The 24,159-nt window shown below is 45.9% G+C and overlaps 1 non-coding gene across 1 annotated transcript; it reads right to left on the reverse strand.

Annotated features, from left to right (window-relative positions):
- Positions 1-10,408: 10,408 nt before the first annotated feature.
- TRNAG-UCC (transfer RNA glycine (anticodon UCC)) lies at positions 10,409-10,481 on the reverse strand. Its single transcript has one exon. It is a non-coding gene; the product is annotated as a tRNA-Gly (tRNA).
- Between the last annotated feature and the right edge of the window lie 13,678 nt (positions 10,482-24,159).

Here is a 24,159-nt window from a genome sequence, read left to right on the forward strand (position 1 = left end):
TCTGAGCTCTTTAAAATCACATCCTATGTAAGTGGACACTTCTCGCCTGACCCACAAAAACAGAGAGGACCAAGGCCAAACCCATCAGTAGCTGGAAAGTGGTGCTCTGAGGCGATGGGCCGTGTTCTCTGGTTTTGTTTGTGACTCACTCACAGCCCAAGCTCTTGAAAATAGACCTGCTGCATCCCTGTGGCTCACGTCTGTGTGACTGGGCCTGACAGAGAGCCCATCTGAAATGACAGACGCTCGTACAGAGCAACGTAAGAGGACCGGCCCCATTGGGAATGCGGAGGGTTTCTTGGAGGTCAAGGGATGGGAGCACAGGCCTGCGGGCAGGTATCATGTTCCCTGGCAAGTCTAGAAGAGAAGGGGGGTGAGGCAAACAGCCCAAATGGCCAAATGACTCCGAAAGCTGGAGGATTGAAAGGCAAGGAAGAGAGCTCGCTTGTCTTTTCTCCCTGGCTCTCTTCACAGCTGTTTTTATTTTGCCAAATGTACTGGAATTAAAATACTGATTAGAATTAGAGTCTCAGTTTGAGGCTTCAAACAGGACTCTCTCTCTCTAATTAGGGGACTGAGTCTCATCAGCTACTCAGCATGGCACACATGGTTCCCACTTGTGGGGACCGCTGCGTCCCTCACCCACTGCAAATGCGTCCAGGGACTCGGCTTCTCCGCCCAAAGTTGATACTTCCAGAACCAGGCAAAAACTCTCTCCTGCACCCCCCACCCTGAGAGCCCCAATTCCCTGAACCACTGAAGGTCACCCCATCTGCCCAGGAAAAGACACCCTCCGCCCATCGTTCAGCACCTCCTCATCCCTGCTTCAGCGGGGGCCTCCCTGGACAGTGCTCCTCCCTCAGAACATTTAGGGAGAAGGAATACTTGTTGAGTATCTGGACATCCCAGGTATTCCACTCGGCACCTAACACCACCATCACATTTCCTCTCTCTGATCCAAAAGCAAAGACAGAAGTATCTCTCTGATCACGTAAATGTCCTTGTCAGAGTGAAAATCTGAACTAATCTTGACAGCTCCAAAGCCCAGGCTCATCCCTCCACTCAAAACATAGTTGTCAGCCTTTCTAAACCTTTGGTGTCTAGCTCTCTGATAGCTTAAGAGCCAGAAAGTGCTCAACTGTTCATAGTTTCGGACAGTTTCAATGCCTGCCGCTGTCTTCCTAGCTTAGTCAGAGACAGCTGACTTTCAGTTCTGGATATCCAGGTGGTATCTCTCTCCCCACCTCCACCCCATTCCTGGTCTCTTTATCTGTTGCTGCCAGACCCTCCCCTCTCCCCCCAGATCCCAGCCCAGCACCATATGAGGGAGAAGCCAGGTGCATGGAGACCAAGCCTGGCCCTTAGCTATTGCTGTCACGTTGAACAGATCAAACCTACCATGGATTTGGAGATGTTTCCATCTCCCAAAGGCCTTCCCTCTGTAAACATGTGCCTTATCTCTGGGTTACACACCATTTGCTCCCTCGGAGTTGTTGCAGTTTGTGAATCCATATGTCAGGTAATGTTGGTAAGTCACATAATGGATATAAATAGAGAATATAACATACAATTTCTCAAATGTCTATAGATTAATAAAGGAGAAATTCATTTAAAAGTACTTTGTACTTTTCAAGCGTAGTTTCTGTCATGCAGGTATCTATGAAATGTTTTGAGCTTAAAAGGAGCCTTCCTACATAAAAAAGGTTGTGTGTGTATGTGTGTGTGTGTGTTAGTTGCTCAGTCATGTCCGACTCTTTGCAACCCCATGGGCTGTAGCCCACCAGGCCCCTCTGTCCGTGAAATTTTCCAGGCAAGAAACTGGAGTGAGTTGCCATTCTCTTCTCCAGGGGATATTCCCAACCCAGCGATCGAACCCGGGTCTCCTGCATTGCAGGCAGATTCTTTATCGTTTGAGCCACCACAGAAACCCATTAAAACAAGGTTAGGTGTTGTGGATTAAAATGCTACAAAAGCTCCATCCCAACCTCAGCATCCTCAGTTTCTAGATCTTCAGCTTATTCAACAGAGGTTTGCTGGATGCCTACCACATGCCAAATTCTTTTCTAGGGGCTGCAGCGGTATCCATGAACATGGTAGACAGAAACCTCTGCCTTCCTGAAGCATATATTCTGGTAGGAGGAGAGAGAAAATAATAAACAGGCAAAGGGTATTATATGTTGCTGCTGCTGAGTCGTTTCAGTCGTGTCCGACTCTGTGCGACCCCAAAGACGGCAGCCCACCAGGCTCCTCCGTCCCTGGGAGTCTCTAAGAAAGAACACTGGAGTGGGTTGCCATTTCCTTCTCCAATGCATGAAAGTGAAAAGTGAAAGGGAAGTCGCTCAATCGTGTCCAACTCTTCACGACCCCATGGACTGCAGGCTACCAGGCTCCTCCGTCCATGGGATTTTCCAGGCAAGAGTACTGGAGTGGGGTGCCATTGCCTTCTCCCATATTATATGTTAGGGCTTAAAAATAAAATAGGGCAGGATAAGGGAAATTGGAAGTTTCCAGTGACTGGACACAGCTTTGAACACAGCGGTCAGGTGGACCTCATTGCGATGTGGCTTTGAGCACGGGATTGATTGATTATGGGCTTTCCAGAAACATTGCCAAGCCAATGATTTCACTTTGGGTGGGCATTTTCAGATTTTTAAAGGGTAATGGGAGACGTTAAGGAGCCTGGGAGGGGGCGCTTTTTAGAACCCCACAAAGATTCTTCGCAGACCACCACATAGGCACGGACTGTCCTCAGTTCAGGTCAGCATGGAAATGTGAAGGAACTGAATGACTTTGGTCCTTCCATTACCTAAAAAGAAATGAGAGTTCCTTCCTAAATGCCCTCGTGCGGGAGAGTAAGGGCCCCAACCTTGTCCCTGGTGGTTTCTTTAGGCAAGAGGCCAGACCCTTCACCATGAGGCCAGCTACACCCAGGCAGGCTGGCCCCGGGCACACTCTTGTTCCAGAGCCGCCTCCCTGCCCTGACTGCACTCGGCATCCTCAGTCTGTCTGTTGCCTTGACCTCACCTGGCCTGGCGCCTCTCTCTAGGCTCCTACGACTCCAACAGCGGGGCCACATCCTTTTTTCTTCCTGACTCATCAAGCACATACGCAAATGCTCCAACTCTAAAAAGCAAAAGTGTCTTTACAGGCCCCAGGCATAGTGAACCAGGAGTTTTCTGCACCTGTTTCCCACTCCCAGGTCACCACCTTGTAGATCACAAGCCACGCTTTCTCTTTGGAAGGTTTTCTTTCAACAAGAAACAAAGTCCCAAGGTAGATCCATGAGAGGAGAACAGGGGTGCTTGCTGCTCATGAGGCCCCCCTCCCATGTGCTCCCTGTGGCAGAAGTGATTCAAACTGAGCCTCAGCAATTTCCCAGTTACTTCCCGGGACCAGTCAAACTTCAGAACTACCAATGCTCTTGGAGAAGGAAATGGCAACCCACTCCAGTATTCTTGCCTGGAGAATTCCATGGACGGAGGAGCCTGGTGGGCTCTAGTCCATGGGGTAGCAAAGAGTCAGACATGACTGCATGACTAACACACACACACACACACACACAAACACACACACACACCAGTGTTCTGCCCACAAACACCAGGGGCCTTGCCTTGTGCCCTTTGTGTCGGATAATTTGCCAAAAGCTCTACTCGCAGTCCCCGCCTCCGGGGATCAGGTGGGCTGTCTGGGCTCAGGGTCACTGCTCAATGGCCTGGAATGGAACCCACATAGGGAGAGCTCTCAGATATCTCTCTCTGGGGAAGGGAGACAAGGCTTGGAACACATGAGGGATCCAGAGCTGGAAAAAGTCCTGGAAACAGCATCCCTTCATAGCCTGGCTTCCAGTCCCCTCTCTAGCACATTTCAGTCCTGGTCTTGAATTTTTCAACATTTTTTTCTTTATTATAACAGCAGTTGTCTCCTGATCATAAAAATTCAGGACAGTGGTCACATATAAAGGGAGGTTCTGGGATGCTGGTAAATGTTCCATTTCTTGACCTGGTGGTAGCTGAAAGGAAGCTGACTTTCATATGCATTCAGTAAACAGTGTATATATGTTTTAAACCTTTTTTGTAAAGGTTAATTTTTCAATTTTATTTACGTACTTATTTCTGACTGCACTGGGTCTTCGCTGCTGTGCACGGACTTTCTCTAGTTGTGGTGCTGGGGGCTACTCTTCATTGCGGTGCACAGGCTTCTCTTTGCAGTGGCTTCCCTTGTTGCAAAACACAGGCTCTAGGCTTGTGCTTCAGTAGTTGGAGCTCATGGGCTTACCTGCCCTGCTGCATGTAGGATCTTCCTGGACCAGGGATTGAACCTGTGCCTCATGCATTGTTAGGTGAATTCTTAACCACTGGACGACTAGGGAAGTCCAATACACTTCTCTATATGTACGTTATTTACTGCATATAAGAAAAGATGTTGACATGAAGACACCACCCCAGTCTTGGAAGGGCTGTGGTGAACTTAGGGCCTCACAGGCGTGTGCTCCTGACCAGATGTCCTTTCCTCTTCCCCCCACCTCCATCCCCTCTCCCGCCCCCTCCTCCTCTCCTCTTCCCCCTCCTCACTCATCCTTTGCTGTTGCTGCCCTTCTAGTTTCTCTTCCTCCCCACCTTCCTGCAGACATCACCGGTAACCCACAGTCCCCCACGCCTGCCCTTTCTTTCTATCTTTGTCTGACATTGCTGACTTTCAGTTCTGGATACCCAGATGGTGTCTCTCTCCCCACCTCCATCACCCCCTCTCTTGTGTCTTTTTCTATCTGTTGCTGACAGACCCTCCTCTCTCCCCACAAAACCCCACCCCAACACCACATGAGGGGGAAGCCAGTGAGCTTTGGCCCAGAGAGAGATGAATGGAGATGTGGCCAGGCCCTCAGCCATTGCTGCCATGCTGAACCCATCAGACCTGCTTGTGGATTTGAAAATGTTTTCCTCTCCTAAAGGCCTTCCCTCTGTAAATAGGACTAAAACTGAGAGAGGCGAAAGGATGACTCAAACAAATGAAACTCACAGTACAGTCTTGGAGAGGAAGATTCAGTATCAAAATGCAATGACCATCTCTCCTCAATTACTGTTTTAATTTAATGCATTCCCCAAGAAAGTGCTGACGTGTATCTTTTGAACCAATTATATGATTCTAAATCTCATGTGAAGAAATAAACAAGTAAGAATAACATCAACATAGCTGAAAAGAAAAGAAATGAAAAGGTTCTGCTCTACCAGATGTTGAAACATATTCAGTGTTTCAAATGACCGAGGTACTGGCACATAAATAGATAAAAATAGAACAGAACAGAAAGATCACAAATGGGTCCAAATAACATAGAATTTGTTATGATGAAGGTGGTATTTCAAATCATTGGTGAAGAAGCTAGATTATTCAATAAATGGCATTGGAATATTTTGCTAGTAAGGTGGATAAAAGTAAACTTGGACTCCCTCAATTAGAAAATTTCAAAATTGATCCAAAACTTAAAAGAAAATAAATCTATAAAACTGTGAGGAAAAGACATGGGAGAACTCTTTAAAAACTTGGGAGTTCGAGAAGGCCTTTCTAACTTTATTAGAATGTCCATATTATAAAAAGAAAGTGTGATTTGATTATATAAAAATCAAAGCTTCTGTGTAGCAAAAAGACAAAAACAGATTCTAAGCAAGAAGACTGTTTTTAAGTCAAACTAGGAAGAAACTGAACTTCTGTGGTGGCTCAGTGGTAAAGAATCCTCCTGCCAATGCAGGAGATGTGGGTTTGATCCCTGGGTAGTATTGACAAAGAGCTAATCTCTAATAAGTAAAGAGCTCCTTCAAATTATTAAGAAAAAGACAAACAACACAGTATAAAAATAAGTAAAGGATAGAAACAGAAAAAAAATTATTTAAAGAACAACAAATCTCTCTTAAGCATTTGAAAACACATTAAAACCCACTCATAAAAAAAGAAATGTATTATAATCAACATCATTTCACTTTTGTCCTATCAGAATGACAAAAGTCTGAAAGTTTGAACACACGTTCTGTTGGTAGAATTGTGCAGAAAATGACACTCTCACCTACAGCTGATGGGAATAAAAATTATCACAATAAACCTCTAGAGAGGGCAATTTAGTATCTGTCAAAATATAAAATGCATATATCCTTTGACGCAGCAATTCCACTTTTAGGGACTTACCCTCCAAGTGTACTTGAATACCTGCAAGATGACATATGTGGAAGATATTCATTGCATGAAGATTTATAATAGCAAAAGATTGGAAGCAACCTAAATGTGTACCAGTAGGGATCTAGTTAAACAAACCATGGCCTTCTTACAACATATACATCTGTTGGAAAGAGAGGCAGCCATCTTTATGCTCTTTGTTGTTGAACGGGAAATACTTTCAAGATGTAAGAAGTGAAAAAAAGCAGGATGTAGCATTGTGTCACACTATTCACAAGAAAAGCAAGGGTAAAAATAATAACGTATTTAAATTATCCCGCAAGTTTCCAAAATAAGATCTAAGTGGGAATAATGGACTAAAAACAGTGTGACCTGTCAGATGGAAGGGTGGGGTCATGGGTGGAAGGTGTCTTTTTATTCTCTACCTTTAAATACTTCTTAATGTTTAAACCTTTTCTAGTTGTTTTGTCACTCAGTCATGTGCAACTCTTTGTGACCCCATGGACTGAAGCCCAGCAGGCTTCTCTGTGCATGGGATTTCCCAGGCAAGAATGCTGGAGTGGGTTGCCATTTCCTTTTCCAGGGGATCTTCCCCACCCAAGGATTGAACCAGCATCTTCCTGTATCTCCTGCATTGCACAGGCAGATTCTTTACCACTGAGCCATCTGTTTGACCCTTATATATGTAATCTATTTTAAAAATAAATTTAAAACAGTACAGAAAGAGAAAAACAGAACCAGCACTTACGTGGCTTCGCTATAAAGGATGTGGCTGCAAACAGGCACACCCCAAAGAGGGCCCCAAATCAGGTTGAGCAATGGCAGCCCGGTTAGAACTGGGAGCACCATCAGGGTAGTGCGTCCATTGCACACTTCGTTCCGCCACGTTTCGTTTTGTGCAAAGTCTCAGTGGTTTTATTGCCACTCATCTTCCTATCCGGAGAACCAGGCGTATGCCTTCCCAGAGACTCACTTTTATGGTCCCACCTCCCTGGTCTTTCCCAAGGCTCACCCTTGCCTTCCAAGGGTCCCAAGTTGGCCATGAGGCTAAGGCTACGGAAGAAGAAGCCAAAATTCTCCTTGAAACTCCCCCTTCTTTCCTTTCTTCTACCCCACCATCAACCTGGTCCCCTACCTAGATCTCTAAGAAGCGGGTAATTTCATCACCCCCTCCACGTGTTCCCTTAACTTTCAACAGTCCTGTCTGCTAATTTTCTATTACCTTGGGCAGGTCTCTGTTACAGTTTGCTTATCTGTAAAATGGGAAGAATGGAAACTAAACTTCCTAGGGTTTTTCTGAAAAGCAAGTGATATTATGTAACTGAAAGGGCTATTTTGATGTAAATGATTATACTCATCAAGGCATTAAATGCTAGCAGCCAAGTAGACCTCCAAGTCTCAATGACTTAGCACAAAAAAGGCTTATTTCTCCCTAGGAACATTCCAGTCCAGTCAGCCAGCCTTTGTCCATCTCACAGTTAGCCCACCTGGACTATGTGCTCTCCAGAATTGCTATAGCCTTTGGAGAAACCATCTCATCTCTGCCCTATTTGCCAATTCTCAGGATGTTAACTCATCAGCTGCTTTTCCTCCACCCACCTCCCACACAGGAGCCAGGCAGCCTTGCTGGGGTGAGCAGGGAGGGGGCAGCAGTCAAGATTCCCACCTTTGCATGGGGCCAGGTGAGCCCCTTAGCTTGCTCTATCTGGGATAAGGCACCACCAGAGAGGAAAGCCACATGGCCAGACAAGTGGCACCAGGATCCAGGTCCGCAGGGACAACGTTGTGGAGACCAGAGTGAGATGGAGCCACTGGGTCTCTTTGACCTTTGCCCCTGACTTCCCCTGCTACCACTGAGCCCGGCTCCCAGGGTAACTGCACCAGGTGGCCAGCTATTAGAGACACCTCAACATTTGGCATGTGCACAGGACCATGGGGTCTACGAGGGGCTGTCACAAAACTTATTCTCTTTTTCACAAAACTCCCGTTGTAGGTGACCTCCTGCAGCCTTTAGTGAGAACCCAGCCAGAGGAGCCAGGAGAGGTTCAGGGGCCTGAGAGGCTTTCTCTGGGGCGTCCTCACCTTTCTCTGGGAAGGTCACTTTCCCATTTGGAGGCCAACGTGGTAGTGAGGGTGAAAAATAGGAGGACAACGCATCAGGGAGACGAAGCCGAGAAAACCAAAGCCAGTTCTCTCCCCGCCCAGCTCCAGTCCTCACATCCTCTCCTTCCCAGAATAGCCCAGGGGGCAAGGAAAGAGAAGGGCAGAGAAGGGCATCCTCCCGGGCTCCCTGCAGCTGCCGGTGGCCCCAGGACGGCCAGCTGCGAGGGCTGCTTCCTCTCCTGTGGGCACGTCCTCCCCACACTCCCAGGAGGGTGGTCCCCTCAGTCAGCCATGCAGGAGAGGGGCCCCTCCACATCCCAGGTGACCTTCTCCAACCTCCTGGGGCCTGAACCACCGGGCCTTCCCCTAAAGGCCGCACAGAGGGCTCCGGTCTCATCCCGTGTGAGCGTGGGAGGGTGGCGGGTGGCTTTGCCCCCAGGATCCAGAGACTCCTGGGAAGTGTCCTGTCCCCAGGACACCCATCCTGGCTGCTGTCCTTCTTCTGTGCCCCTATGTGACCCCCGTGGCTCCCCCTCCCTTCCTCAGGGCACCACAGATCCACACCTGCTCTTGTGGCAGATGGCAGGGAGGAGATCAAGCCAGGAACCCACACAAAGCCAGGGTGAGACCTCACTGCTTCAGAGGGCAGTGTGTGCCCAGCCAGCCACCGACACACACACACACACACACACACTCACACTTACACAGTCAGAACAAGCATCATCCCCCCCAAGGCCTGGTCCTCCCTTTTGTCAGAGCCCTGCCTCTGTGGCCAAATTGTCTCTCCTTTCTAGAACAACCACCACCACGACCTGCCAAGGACAGTTTCCAAATTCCTGGTTTCTTTATCAGGAGTGATTTTCTGGCAGACATCACAAAGAGGCAGAATCGCATGGTGGTCAGTGCTCTATAACAACCTAGAGGGGGTGGGAGGTGGAAGGGAGGTTCACGAGGGAGGGGACACATATGTACCTATGGCTGATTCATGTTGGTGTGAGGCAGAAACCAACACAATATTGAAAAGCAATTATTCTCCAACTGAAAATAATTTTTTTTTTAAATTGCAATGTGCTGAGTAGCAGGCAGAGCCTGGGTCATCTGCTGGGTTTCATATGCCAGCCCTGCATCTGACTGGCCATAGAACTCTGACATTTACAGACCTTTCTCAGCCTGCTTCCTCGTCTGTAAAACCAGGACACTGCTATTACTTATCCCACAGGGTAACCACCCTTTGAGGATTGGATGGTGTAACACATACAAACCACTGCAAGGGTTTGAATGGTGGTTCCCAAAAGATGTACCTACGTGCTAATCCGCAGAATCTGTGAACGTGGATTTGTATAGAAAATGGGCCTTTGCAGATGAAATTAAGTTAAGGATCTCGAGACCATCCTGCATTATCAGAGTGGACTCTAAAGCCAATGACAAGCATCCTTAAGAGACATACAGAGAAGGGACCATGGGAAGACAGAGACAGAGGCTGGAGTGATACAGCCATGAGCCAGAGTGTCTGGAGCCACCAGAAGCTGGAAGAAGCCAGGAAGGACTCTCCTATTAGAGCTTTCAGGGGAGGAGGAGAGTGCCCAACCAGCACGAGTTCTGACTTCTGGTATCCAGAACTGTGAAAGAATAAATTTCTGTTATTTCCAGCCACTCAATCTGTGAAATGTGAGCATTTGTAGAAAACACCATAGATCACCAGTTTCCATGAAGATGGGTGACATCCTGGTGAGTTGACATCATGGGCACTGGGGTGTCTGGACCAAATAAGACAAAAGAATCGAAAGGGCTTTGTAGAATGGGGAGAACTCGGTGACTGAAAGCTACAATTTCAATTGCTAATTAACTCTTCTAGTTAACAGAAATATCAAGCATGGGTTTCTACTTTTTAGAAGAATTGGTATCCAAAACATTAAATCCATTTCGAGGGTGGAAAAAAAGTCACAAAATCCAGATTTGAAAACGACGCTCTGTGGGTGGGTCCGTGAGTAAGTACTTAGGCCTCAGTTCCTATCAGTGAAATGGAATATACATGTGGTTCTCTTACAGACATTTTTAAAAATATTTATTTATTTACCTATTTTGCTGCACCAGGTCCTAGTTGTGGGCCTGCAAACTCTTAGCTGCAGCCTATGGATTCTAGTCCCCTGCCCAGGGATCGAACCCAGGCCCCCTGCTTTGGAAGAGCAGAGTCTTAACCACTGGACCACCAAGGAAGTCCTGGGCCTCAGTGTTCCTGTCAATGAAATGGGATTTGCAGCTGCTCCTCTTGCGGGCATTTTTAATGCTCTTAGGGTCATTTTTTCACGGGTGGTGGTGCTGCAACTCCGAATAATCCCAGGAGAGTAAGAGACAGAAACCTGAGCTATCATGCCACATCAGTTACTTACCAGCACTGGGACTCAGCAAGTCTCTGTGTCCTCATCTGTAAAATGGAAATTTAATCTTTCCTATTCACCTCCCAGAGCACTAGGTGGTTGGGAAAAAATGAGCCTAAGTCTGTAACAAAGACTCATTAAAAAAAAAAAAGGCAAAGAGCATCCATTGTAATGACGTCACTCTTTCTATCTCTGCTCCCATAAGAGTGTCTAAGTGTCCAAGGATGAACTTGTTTCTTACAAAAGCTTTGAGATTCAGGTGCCCCGCCCCCAAGGAGAGTGGGAACTGGCTTGCAGAGCTGGAGGAGGGCACGAGGTGGAGCAGCAAGGTCTGCATGTGGCTTTGATTTCAAGCCTGTGAGAGAAGATGATCCTCGAAAAGGCAGTGGCCTCACCAAAGGCTTAGTGGGCAGGATGCTGGGACCTGAGATGGAATTCAGCATTCTTGAAGTTCTGAAGCCTGACACTTTTTATGTTTTAAATCCTCTCCCTTATTTCCTGTTACTCTATTCTTCCTGACTGTAATCTTACCTATTAACTCGGGAGCAACGTGATTTAAAGGGAACATGGGGCTTCAAATAGGTTCAAGGTGCTCAGTTTTAAATAGACCACTCAATTCTCTTTTAAAAAATTTTTATTTTGCAGCTCAGAAAAAAATCTGGTTTTTCTCCTTTCAGCACTTTTTGATCAAAGTCAGATTGATAGAGTTTTTTAAACTCTATCTAATCTTAAAAGACAGACTGAACAATACAGTTTAACTCTATTTTTCCAAAGCTGCGGTACAGACTAGTTTCTGTTTCCTGTGTCTAATGGTTACAGCCATCACTTAATGTTGCTTTGCAGACAATAATTGTACCCAACATTTGACAAGGACTTTCACCTTCATTACCTCTATTACTTTTCGCCACATCATTCGTGTTTTACAGATAAGGAAACTAAGGCTCTGAGCCCAGGGTCTCACAGCCAGTAGACTCACATGTCAAACTCTAACTTGATGTTCAGAAGTAGCTCTCAGCTGTTCACAGTTTTAAGGTGTGCCCTGGGTGTCGTATTTCTAAGACTCTGGGTGGTAGCCAAACAGAGCTGGCTTGAGGAGACAAGAGGTTGAGTTCCCATGACAGAGGTAAGTTCCCTGGGCTGGAAAGATTGTGCAGGTAAAGGTGCAAGCCAAAAGAAGTCAGCTGGGACTTCCCCGGTGGTCCAGTGGCTGGCTCCATGTTCCCAATGCAGGTGGCCCAGGTTCGATTCCTGGTCAGGAACACTAGAACTCTCATGCTGCAACTAGGAGTTCACATGCCACAACCAAACACCCCATGTGCTGCAACAAAGATCGAATATCCCGTGTGTCACAACTGAGACCCAATGCAGCCAAATAAATATTTAAAAAAAAAAAAAAGAAGAAGTCAGTTGAGGCCAGTGGAGCAGAGTACTGTACCCTCCAAGGGCTGATGGAGAAAGGATGGGTGTGCCCTGGTCCAGTGCTCCCATCTGGATCCCATGAGGTCACATGTGTCAGCTCAGGCTAGGGACAACTGGGGAGCATGAACAAATGGGCCTGTATCAACAAGGCATTTATTGAGCACTTACTGTATCAAGCACTGAGCCAAACGCCATGGGAATACAAATGGCACATAAGACGGGTTTTCTGTCCTCAAGGGACTTGCAGTCAAGTTAGGGAGTCAAGACTAAAACGTGCAATGGCAGAAGAAATGATGTCTGTACCCCACTTCATAGCATAAAGTAGAAGTTGCGTAGGAGTCTAGAGCAGAGGATCACCTTTGGGCACATTAAGAGACATGGAGGATAGAATGAAGAGGGCTGGGACTTTCCTAGCGGTCCCTGTATTGGAAGACTCCATGCTTCCAATACACAGGGACGTGGTTCCATCCCTGGTCAGGGAACTAGGATCCCACATGCCTCACAGGGCAACAACAACAAAAGAATAAAGAGGACTAACATTTCTAATCAGAGTTCCAGAAGGAAAGAAAAAACAAGATGCAGAAACTGTCTGAGAGACATAGGACCCTAATGGGATATGAGATACTTTCCTATTTAGTTTCTCTGAAGGAAGTTCTCTTCTGTATTTGGGGTTCGGGTAGGCGCTGTGGTATATTCAGCTGGTAAATTCTTCTGAATGTTACATCCCCCCAGTGCAACCAAGGATGGGGTGGCAGGGAGAGGGCCATGCCAGAGGAGGCTGCGTTTATCATACATCTTTTTTTGTTTGTTTTATTGTTTATGTTATTGTGGTAAGCCTACCCTGCAAACTGATCTATAATTCTAACACTCTCCTCATTTATTTTTAAGTCTTTATTGAATTTGTTACAATATTGTTTCTGCTTTATGTTTTGGGTTTTGGGCCACAGGGCATGTGAGATCTTAGTTCCCTGCATTCGAAGGCAAAGTCTTAACCACTGGAGCTCAAGAGAAATCCCCTATCATACATCTTCAAGGCTACTCTTAGTTATGTCTACACCTGACTTTTGCCTGTGTTTCTAGTTCTACAACCACCCATTCCCACCCATTCCCACTCTTCAATGTAATAAAACCCTCAAGTAGCCAGAAATCAAGATGATAGACATCTCCACTCTCCAGAGAAATGGTCTGCATTTTCTTTAAAAGCTCAGCTTCCAGAATAAACCCTGGGGTCAGTTCACCTCCATCCCAAATTCAAGAATTCCTTTAAGGGATTATTTATGTTCATAATTCTATCTCTAAGTAACTCAGTCATTCAATAAAGACTCAGCTGTATTCACTATCAGAGGCTATACCCTTTGTAAGGTGTGCAAGGCAACTGCAGACCTCAGGCCTCAGTAAACCCGGTCCCAGCTCTACCAGCACAGGAATGGGGAGTGTCCACCCTTCGCGGGAATCATCCTCCACGCCATTCACAAAGGGCAGTTTGCACGGACTACACGATCTAGGTATCCTTTATATTTTTGTCTTCTTTTAAGAAGAGACATTGTGTTTTACGGAATGAACAAGTGCAGAATCTATTGAACCAGACATTTTTGGCTCTGTGCTTAGAACAGTTTTAAGAGCTTCTTTACGCTAGGCAAAGGATAAATTAAGCACAGCTTTATTCCCCTTCTGGAGCTGTCACCCCACAATGAGCTGCCTTGAATGTGTGAGGCTGATGGACATTTGCCCGTCAAAGCGCAGCCAGGTTTCAGCCAATCAGGATTCAGCGGAGCTCCGCCCTCTCTCTCTTTATTTCACACCCCCAGAGTCACTCAAGTCAGACGCGAAAGCAAACCCAGGGCAAAGCTAAAGCAACTGCAGATGTAGCCCTTTGGAGGCAGCAAGGATCCACAGAAAAAGTGAACTCCTTGCGTCTAGTGACTAACGATTAACTGATAAGAGACAGTGGCATTCTACCTGATTTCTGCCTAAGACCTTGCTGCTTCTGAAGCTGCTTCTCTATAGAAGTCATCTTATGAGACAGGGACAGGGCTGATAAATTCTGTTGGGATTTTCCGTCCTAAGATTGAAAAAAAAAAAAAAAAGTGTTTTTGCTTTTCAGAAGCTTCAGTCAAACAAAGCCCTTTCCTTAACGCTTAAGTAGAAGGAGTTTGGACCAACTCATATCTACTCCCCAGAGCCCTGTAGCTGAAATGCTATGAGGTATAGGATCTGGGCCATTTCCCCCTTAGTGCTGGGGGAAGAGACAAAGGAATAAAAAAGCAAAGACCCTCTGGAACTTTCCTAAAGGGTCTCAATGATCCTATCCATTGGGTTAATTCCTTTTCATTCCCCGGTGGACTCAAGCTGGGAGCATGGTTAGAGAGCTTGAAATGCTGAAGAAGGGGGTCTCAAGATGCCCTCATTGGAGAATTTCATTAGAAAACCACTCAACTCTCCCCAACAAATGTGTATATGCATGGGTATACATATCAAGTAGTTGATCCACAAATCTCCTGGGTAGATGACGAACCTTCAGGAAAGGGGAGGAGAGATGAACAGGTAGAGAACTTATCTACTGGCAAGATGAGTAAAAGCTACATAACATTTCTCAAGGAAACTTGGATGGAGCCTTGTCCTCAGGCAGCAAACATTTGTGTCTGAACCCAGAAATCTGGTTTGGGTATCCCAGGGTAATCTCTTTGGATCCATCCTTATGCCTTTTTTAAAAATTTATTTTTGGGGGGCTGTGCTGGGTCTTCATTGCTGCAGACAGGCTTTCTCTCATTGCAGTGAGCAGGGGCTTTCTCTAGTTGCAGTAAGTGGGCTTCTCTTGTTGTGGAGCTCTCCGTGCAGGGACTTCTGTAGTTGTGGTACATGGGCTTAGCTGCTCCATATTATGTGGATCTTCCCGGACCAGGGATCGAACCCGTGTCCCCTGCATTGGCAGGCAGATTCTTAACTATGGGACCACCAGGGGAACCCGTCCCTATGCTTTCTGGCATACTCACTGGTGGTACGAGTGAGTATACTCATACTTCCTGAGTATACATATGAGTACACTCATACTTTCACTCCCATACTTTCTGGCAGTGGTGATGTGAAACAAGCATCATCATAATTGTACAACTAACTCATTTGGTTCTTTTGCAGTCACTTCGTCTAAAAAAAGCACAGATTCTTAGGCAGCTAACAAATGATTTATTTGCTTTCTTCTTAAGTAATCAAACAAATCAGTCTAAAACTCACGAAATACCTTAGAGATCACTGAATGTGGTCCCTTCTCATTTTAAAGCAAGGGGAAACTCTATCCCAGAGAAGGGAAATAGTTAGCCCTGAGTCACACTGCTGGCAGAAGGAAGCCTCGAGCCCGGGGTCTCCCAACAGCCAGCCTAGGTCTCTTGTCACAGCACCACATGTCCAGCCACCCAGGACCACAGGCTTGATTTACATCACGACCTGTGGGCTCTTACAGCCTCCAGCCTGGGCTCCCCACCACGCCACGGGGGTCTGGATGTGCCTCTTACCCCACACGTCGACTTCAGCCACACCACCCCATTGGTTGCTCTGCCATACAGCCCAAGTCTCCCATTGTTAATCATCTTTTTAAAAGAGTTTAACATCTGCTGCAGGGAAATTTACTGGCCTCAAGTTACCGGCTGTAATTTTGGTCATTTGGGGGAAATAATGATGCTATAGTCGTCACTTTCCAAATGTTGCAGGAACTTGACCCAGATCAAGAAACCTCTCCATAAATCAGCTCAAAAGCAGCATCAATTTCTAGCCTCGCCATTTAGAATGCTGCAGCTCTGAATCAGTGTCTGGGCTGGAGAAAGCATCCAATTCAAAGCCTCTAGATTTTAATAATAGCTGCCATTGTTCAAAGAGGGATTCATAACTCTCAATGGACTCCAGCCAAAAATCTGGAGCCAGACTCTGTATTTATGTGTATTTGGATGTGCTAAGTGCTCTACGAGTTTCATGAGTGGTTCTTTCAACATGGGAGCTACTCAGATCTCCAAGCCTTGGTTCTGCTTGTGGACATCTCTCTGAACCAAGCCTTCCCTGCTCACAAGTCTTCTTTGGCTCTTGATTTATGTACAGATGACCAGCATCATTGTACATAAGGGCATAGGTCATTAATAATAAAAACAACATTGACTTCCTTGGCTGCCCTGTGGTTAAGACTCTGCACTTCCATGGCAGGGGGCACAGATTCAATCCCTGGTCGAGGAACTAAGATCCCGGATGCTGCATGGTATAGCCCAAAAATAATAATAATAAAATAGCAATAATAATAATAGCAATTAACACTTTATGGAGTGCTTGCTCTGTGCCAGGAGTTGTTCCATGAATTCATGTAACCCTCACAATGCTATGAGGCTGGTATTGCTATTATTTTCATTTTACACAGGAGGAAAGTGAGGCACAGTGGGGATAAATGATCATTCATCAGGGAGTGATCAGAGGAACAAGGGTTTGAACTCAAGCAGTCTGGCTCCAAAGACTTTTCCCCTCTCTCTTTTCCAAATAGCTTTAAAGAAATGCAATTCATATGCTGTACAACTAACCCTCTTATAGTGTATAATTCAGTGTTTTTCAGGTACATTTACACAGTTGTGTGACTATCATCACTATCTAATTCCAGAACATTTTTGTCACCCCCAAAGAAACCCTGTATTCATTAGCAGATGGCTCCTAATTTCTTCCATTTCCTAGCCCCTTGGGCTCTATTAATCTATACTATGTCTCAATGGATTTACCTGTTCTGTACATTTTATATAAATGAAATCATGAAATATCACCTTTTATGACTGGCTTTTTTCTCTTAGCATGTTTTCAGAATTCATCCATGTTTTAGCATGTATCAGTACCCCCACTCCTTTTTCGTGACCAAGTAATGTTCCATTGTATAGATATACCGCTTTTGCTTATCCGTTGACCAGTTGATGGACTTTGGGTTTCCATTTGGAGGCTGATACAGATGATATTGCTATCGACATTTGTGTACAGGTTTTTGTGTGGACATCCACTTTCTTTCCTCTTGGGTATACCTAGGAATGGAACCATAGGGTCATGTGTTAACTGTGCTGGTGGTTTGTTTTTGTTTGTTTGTTTGTTTGTTTGTTTTTAGGAACTGCAAATTCCAAAGTATCTGTACCATTTTACAGTTTTTAACCATTTAAAATTTTTGCTAACTATGTATGATGATTACAATTTCTACGTATCCTCACTAACACTTATTATTTTCCACTGTTTTGATTATAGCCATCGTAGCAGATGTGAAATGGCATCTTACTATGGTTTTGGTTTGCATTTCCCTAAAGACTAATGATGTTGAGCATCTTTTCATGTGCTTATTGATCATGTATATATATTTTTTCCTTGGGGAAATGTCTATTCAAATGCTTTGCTCATTTAAAAAATGGGTTGAGCTGTAAGACTTCTTTATACATTCTGTGGATACAAGTCCCTTATCAGATAAATGATTTGAAAATATTTTCTCTTCTGTAGGTTTTCTCTTTACTTTCTTGATGCTGTGCTTTGAAGCACAAAAGCTTTAGATTTCAGAAAGTCCAATTTATCTATTATTTTCTTTTGTTGCTTGTGCATTTGATATAGTATCTACGAAGGCCTTGCCCAACCCAAGCACATAAAGATTTGCCTTTTGGTTTTGTTTAAAGAGTTTAAAAGTTTTAGGTTTTGTATGTATTTAGGTCTTGATATGGTGTGAGCTAGAGGTCCAAATTTATTCTTTTGCATGTAAGTATCCAGTTGTCCCAGCATCATTTGTTGAAAACACTATTTCTTCTTCCATTGAATGGTTATTGCATCCCAAAGGACTCTCTCTTAACTACTATATCGAAATATTTTAGAGGCTGAACACCTCTGTGTGTGTGTGCGTGTATGTGTGTATAACAAAAAGCAGCAGGAACTATCCAAAGCAGCAACCTAAAATGCTGGTCTCTCCTGAATGTAAATCATCAAATGGTTGGAAGTCTGAAGGGTAAAGATGATTAAATAAGGCCAAGACCAGAGTATCCATCTGTCCTCCAAAGGCTGAAATATCACTGGAAAGGTGAGAGGGTCTTAGTAAGAGTCTGAGAAATGAAGCTCTCCCAAGGAAGTAGGAAGAAAGACAACTCCATGAGAAGATGGTACCCAGAGTAGCAGACATCTTCTGGTCACCTCTTGTGTGGGATCGAGTGTTCTCAGCCCAAGGCACAGATGAATGAACATACAGAGTCAGATAGTGAGACTGGGATTTCAGATCTGTAATGATTTCTCTCTTTTTAAAATTTATTTGATTATGCCAGGTTCTTGGGCACAGCATGTGGGATCTTTTTAGTTGCAGCATGTGAGATCTAGTTCTCTGACTAGGGATCAAACCCAAGTCCCCTGCAATGGAAGCATGGAGTCTTAACCACTGGACCATCAGAGAAGACCCTGTCATACATTCTATCAGGTCCTTCTCAAATCTTAGCATTATTTCCATCTTTGTCACAGCTCTTAATAACTTCCTGCCCATTATCTGTGCCAAATTCTGTCCCATCAGTGACTTAGGGTCCCCATTTCCTAGCCACTCCCAGGATAGAGAAGCTGTGATTCTATTACTCTGCCCTCTTTATAAACATCTCTTCAGCCTCAGAAGGAGCCCTGACATTATCCAGTTAGTGATTCATTACCTCTTCTCTCAAAAGAGCACCTCACAAATGAGAGGTGCTCAGATAACTCAGAGATCCATGGCTTTCAGAAGTGATTCCTTTGGGGCAGGGGTAGTACCATATGAGGAAGACTTCATACTACATGGGACTCACTTAGAAGCGGTCAAGCTCCAATCATTCTCCCTTGAAGAACTTCTGTAGGGTTTTCTTTCTTTTCTTCCACTTTCATCATGAGCCAATTCCTCACTCCCTGAAGGGTTTATATAAGTCGGGGTAAATAACACTAGTTGCTGTAACAAATGATCCCCCAAATTAAGATTGCTTAACTCAATAAAAGGTCATTTCAGAAACTTCCCTGGTGGTGCAATGGCTAAGACTCCGCACTCCCAATGCAGGAGGCACGGGTTCGATCCCTGGTTGAAGAACTAGATCCCACACACTACAAGTAAAAAAGATCCCACATGCTGCAATGACAATTCCATGTGCCAGAACTAAGGCCTGATGCAGCAAATAAATAAATATAAGTAGATAAAAGGTCATTTCTCTCTCCCGCAAAGTCCAGTGCAAACGTTCCTAGCCAGTGGGCAGCCTTCTACACAGCCATCCAGTACCCCAAGGTCCTGCCACCTTGTGTCTCTGCCATACTCTTAGGACTCTAAGTCCTCTGCTGGGCACTTTCCAGCCAGCAAGCAGATAAGAAAGGGAGGTTATGGAATCACAGTGACATTTAGGGGCCAGACCTGAGCTATACGATTTAGCCATATTCCATTGGCCAGAACTCAGTCACAGGGACACGCTTAACTCAAAAGAGGCTGGAAAAACAAGGCCTCCTGTGGCCAGGAGACAAAGGAAATGTTTTGCTGAACACATGGTAGTCTCTGTTAGCAACTATGAAGATGCAGAATTTAGCGGCCACAATAACAACATCTTTATGCAGCATCCCACAATAGCATCTTTATGCAGCATCCCAGCATCTTTATGCAGCATCCCAGCTGTCCTAGAGTGTTCCTTCCTCTAAGCTCAGGATGGTCTCCCTGACCATCTGCCTTTATTAGGTATGACCAGATCCATGCAGAGGGGACTCATAGGCAAATCTGCAAGCTAGTGAGATGAGTTTGGACAAGAGCCTTCCTTTCCATAAGAGTTCAAGTCTCAGGCAAGAATTCTGCAAATACCCAAACATGGTCAAAAGTCAAGAAAAGATTCTAAGAGCTTGACCTCAGATTCCCTCTAAGTGGTGACGAGAGGATGTCTGCTAGTCTAAGCAGCATCTTCTCCTCATAGAGTTGCCTTCCTTCCTTCTCCCTTAAGGAAGTTTCACTTCTCAAACTTTTTCTGACCTGAACTCAGTCTCCTGAACAGGAGACTGAGATTGGACATGTAGGCTGAGAGGGTGTTGCTTAGGGAGATCAGGAAAAGTCATGTCACTCCAGAGAGCTGAGCATACAGACAGAACCAGATGCAAGGCCATGGAGCAGAGCCTGGAGACATCAGAACAAAGCATGAATAGATAAATCAATCTAGGCATTGAGGATCCATAGCTACTAACATCACAAAAAAGAGACAACCAGATATGGTGAGGCTTCTGATGAAAGAGTATACAGCCACCTCTCCTCTAGGGAGAAAAATCAAAACTGAATGTGATCAAACCTCTAGGTCCAATTACTAATTTGGCAGAAATAGACAGGGTGGAGGGACAGGCTAAATGACACCATGAGGATGCAATCAAGAAGATTCAGACATAAAAAGAACAAAATAATGCCATTTGCAGCAACATGGGTGGACCTAGAGATTGTCATATTGAGTGAAGTCAGACAGAGAAAGACAAATACAATATGGTATCATTTATATGTGGAATCTAAAGAATCGTACAAATGAACTAATTTACAAAACAGAAATAGAGTCATGGATGTAGACAATAAATTGATGATGCCAAAGGGGGAGGGGAGGGATTAATTGGGTGATTGGGATTAGCAGAAACACACTACCATATATAAAACAGATAACTAATAAGAACCTACTGCATAGCACAGAAAACTCTACCCAATAGTCTGTAATGATCTATATGGGAAAAGACTTTTAAAAAGAGTGGATATATGTGTATATGTGCATATACATATACAACTGGTTCACTTTGCTGTACAGCAGAGACTAACACAACATTATAAATCAACTATATTCTAATAAAAGTTAATACTAAAAACAAGATCCAGGCTGTGGGAAGCCCTACAGGGCAAATGACCGTGGTTCTTCAACAAATACATGACAAGGGAAAAGAGGGCATCAGGGAGGAATGCTTAAATTAAAAGAGAAGCTAAAAGATGTATCAAAGGCATAGGAAAAATTAAGCTACAGTGTGAGGGGTGCGTACTTGTGTGATAAACTATTAAAAACCTGTTTGTCACAAAAATCTGCCCCCTTCGCATAGGAGGACAGTCTCTGTGTCCCATAGAAGCTGAGGAAGTGACCTGGAATGGTATCCCACCTTAGATGTGGGCTTGCAGGGCTGCAGTGACATAGTCACTCGAGCCACCTGCTTCCTTCTCTGCAGACCTGTTTTCACTCATCTTCACCTTCCTGTCCAGCACCTGGGATGGACCCTTTAGCTGGAAAATCTTCTGGGCTCTCAATTCTGGCTTTACCCGCAGGTGCCTCAGGGAGGCTTTTTGACAAGACAGGTTTTAGGATATCGGTTACTTCCTCTTCCTAAACCAGGAGCTAGAGTAACAGCTCAGCAACTCCCAGATAGCCAGGAGGTGTAATAGGCCTGCCAACTCCAAAGCTAGACCCCAGGGGTATCTCAGACACATGTGGGAGCTTCAGAGCCCAGGGGTGGCAAGAAATGTAATGGGGGAATTTCTCAGCGCAATGGCCAAAAGGGACATATAAGAGAAGTAGGGTTTCAGATGCATCCTCAGCAGCAAACCCTCTTGCCTGGGATGCAGGCTGTCTCTGGCGGGGTCTGCAAGATGATATCAGAATTTCCTACCTGAGAGCCCACCACTGTCCCCAAGACTTAAAAATAACATCCCAGCCCTCTTTCTGTGACAAGCTTTGGAAAAACTGAACTGAGAGTGAGCTGGAAGCAGGTCCATGAGCCACATCCCAAGGCCAGGTCTGCAAGGGAGAGGAACAGCCTGTACCAGCTCCCCTTCCTGCTGCTGCTGCTGGGCTCCTGTTTTCCCAGCCACTTCCAGCCATCCCTCCTTTCAGCTGCGGAGCGAGCAAGAATTATGGAATTGCTATTATTACCCCAGCCCGGCGTCCTGGGCTTCATGGCTGCTGCCCTGGCAGCTCCCACGCAGACAGGAGCCAACTGCAGTGACAATAAAACAAAGTCTTTGGCAGCCGAAGGCCTCTCCTCTGTGCGCCGAGGCTGATGAACGGGCTGGGGAGCCAGCCCTGACTCCAGCTCCTTGGGAAGTCTTGGAGCTGGAGTCTTGCTCCCCAGCATCTGATTCCAAAGGCATTTTTCAGTCCAGTTGGGAAGGCTGTGACGATCTCAACAAGGCTCCTTCTATCAGCCTTGAGAAATGAGTGTCTGCCAGCCTCAGCTGTCTGTCCAGGGCCTCTTCCAGAAGAGGAGATGGATTTGTTCTATTAACTTGGCTGGCTTTATCAGCCAACCAACCAACCACACAGCATTTAGAGAGCACATGCTAGGGACTACTCAGGATCCATTCATCCAACACATCTTCCTGCAGCACCTACTTGGGGTGAGGTACCGTGCCGGTGCTAAGTTTACACCCACAGACAGAGGAGCTAGGAAGCCTCCTGGGAGCTTATCCCCGATTGTCAGGAAAGAGAGGAGGAACAGAATAAACAAGTGATGTAGTGACATAGAAGGTGGTAGGTGCCATGGGGGAATTTGGGCAGAGTCAGGGGGATGGAGTGTGTAGGAGGCAGGGGTGAGGTTTAAACAGGTGGTCAGGGAAAGCCTCTCTGGGAAGGTAACACTGGAACCAAGACTTGAAGGAGGTAAAGGGTCCAAACCTAAACCCCCAACTGATGTGCCTTCCAGGCGTTTACTGGCTCCACGGGAGAGCAGATGTGTCCATAAACATCCTAACAGCCGAAGCCTCTTGAAACCCCAGACAGAGGGGTGGTGGACATTCAGAGGAGGAAATGATTAGAACCTGCTGTCACCCAAGAAGGGGCATGACTCTACCCTTGGAATGGCTCCCCAAAAGCACTTCATTGCTTGAAACCTGGGGGAGAAGCCTAAGACTGGTGGGTGTGACCAGTAATATGAGGAAAGCATGTAAGTGGGGCCCAAGAGAGCAGAGGAGGGGACATCTGAGGGAGCCGGCAGGCCCATCCCACAGCTGGGGCGGTCCGGGGAAGAGAAGTCCCCAGGGAGGTTTAGCAAGCTGAGGCCATGGGAAATGTGCCTTTTTCCCCCTCGGAACACCTGGGGGTGTTGATGATTGTTGTCCTGAAACCAAACCCACTACACCACAGGGCCTCAAACCTGCCTGCCCATCAGTAGGACTTGTTTTCTCTTTTTTCCACTGACTCAATGGACATGCGTTTGAGCAAACTCCCCAAAATAGTGAAGAGCAGGGAAGCCTGGCATGCTGCAGTTCGTGGGGTCCCAAAGAGTCCGACACAACTGAGAGACTGAATGGCACTAACGTTTATTTATTTGGCTGTGTCAGGTCTTTTGAGCCACGCAGGATCTTTAGTTGCGGCATCCAGGATCTACTTCCCTGACCAGGGATGGAAACCTGGGGTCCCTGCTTTGGGAACGCAGAGTCTTAGCCACTGGACCACTAGGGAAGTCCCCTATTATCTGGTTTTCAATAGCACAGTTTCCTGGGCTCCATTTTAGACCTGTAAATTAGAATCTGTGTTTTTTAAAAGCTGTCCAGATGTTTCCAAAGATCCATCAGGTTTGGGGTCCGCTGTAGAAGGCAATGGCAACCCACTCCAGTACTCTTGCCTGGAAAATCCCATGGACTGAGAAGCCTGGTGGGCTGCAGTTCATGAGGTAGCTAAGAGTCGGACACGACTGAGCGACTTCACTTTCACTTTTCACTTTCATGCATTGGAGAAGGAAATGGCAACCCACTCCAGTGTTCTTGCCTGGAGAATCCCAGGGACGGGGGAGCCTGGTGGGCTGCCGTCTATGGGGTCGCACAGAGTCGGACACGACTGAAGCGACTTAGCAGCAGCAGCAGCAGGTCTGGCCTGACACTGTTTTTACTGCTTGAATCAGGTCAGAGGCAGCTCATGGGATCAGAAAAGTGTGTCAGGGATTTCCCCACTGAGAGCAAATGCTGGATTCAAGTATCAGTCTCTGCTGTAAGACTGTGAGCCCCTGAGGGCAAGGACCCCTTACTTCTCTATGTGAAAACTCAGGCCCTGAACCATGGGAGGCATCAGTAAATCTGTACTGGGCTGGACTGAGCTAAGCCCGGTTCCACTAGCCATCTGGCTGTGGCCCTGAC

The sequence above is a fragment of the Bubalus kerabau genome, chromosome 3 (genome assembly GCF_029407905.1).
Source record: "Bubalus kerabau isolate K-KA32 ecotype Philippines breed swamp buffalo chromosome 3, PCC_UOA_SB_1v2, whole genome shotgun sequence".
Taxonomy (NCBI): domain Eukaryota; kingdom Metazoa; phylum Chordata; class Mammalia; order Artiodactyla; family Bovidae; genus Bubalus; species Bubalus kerabau.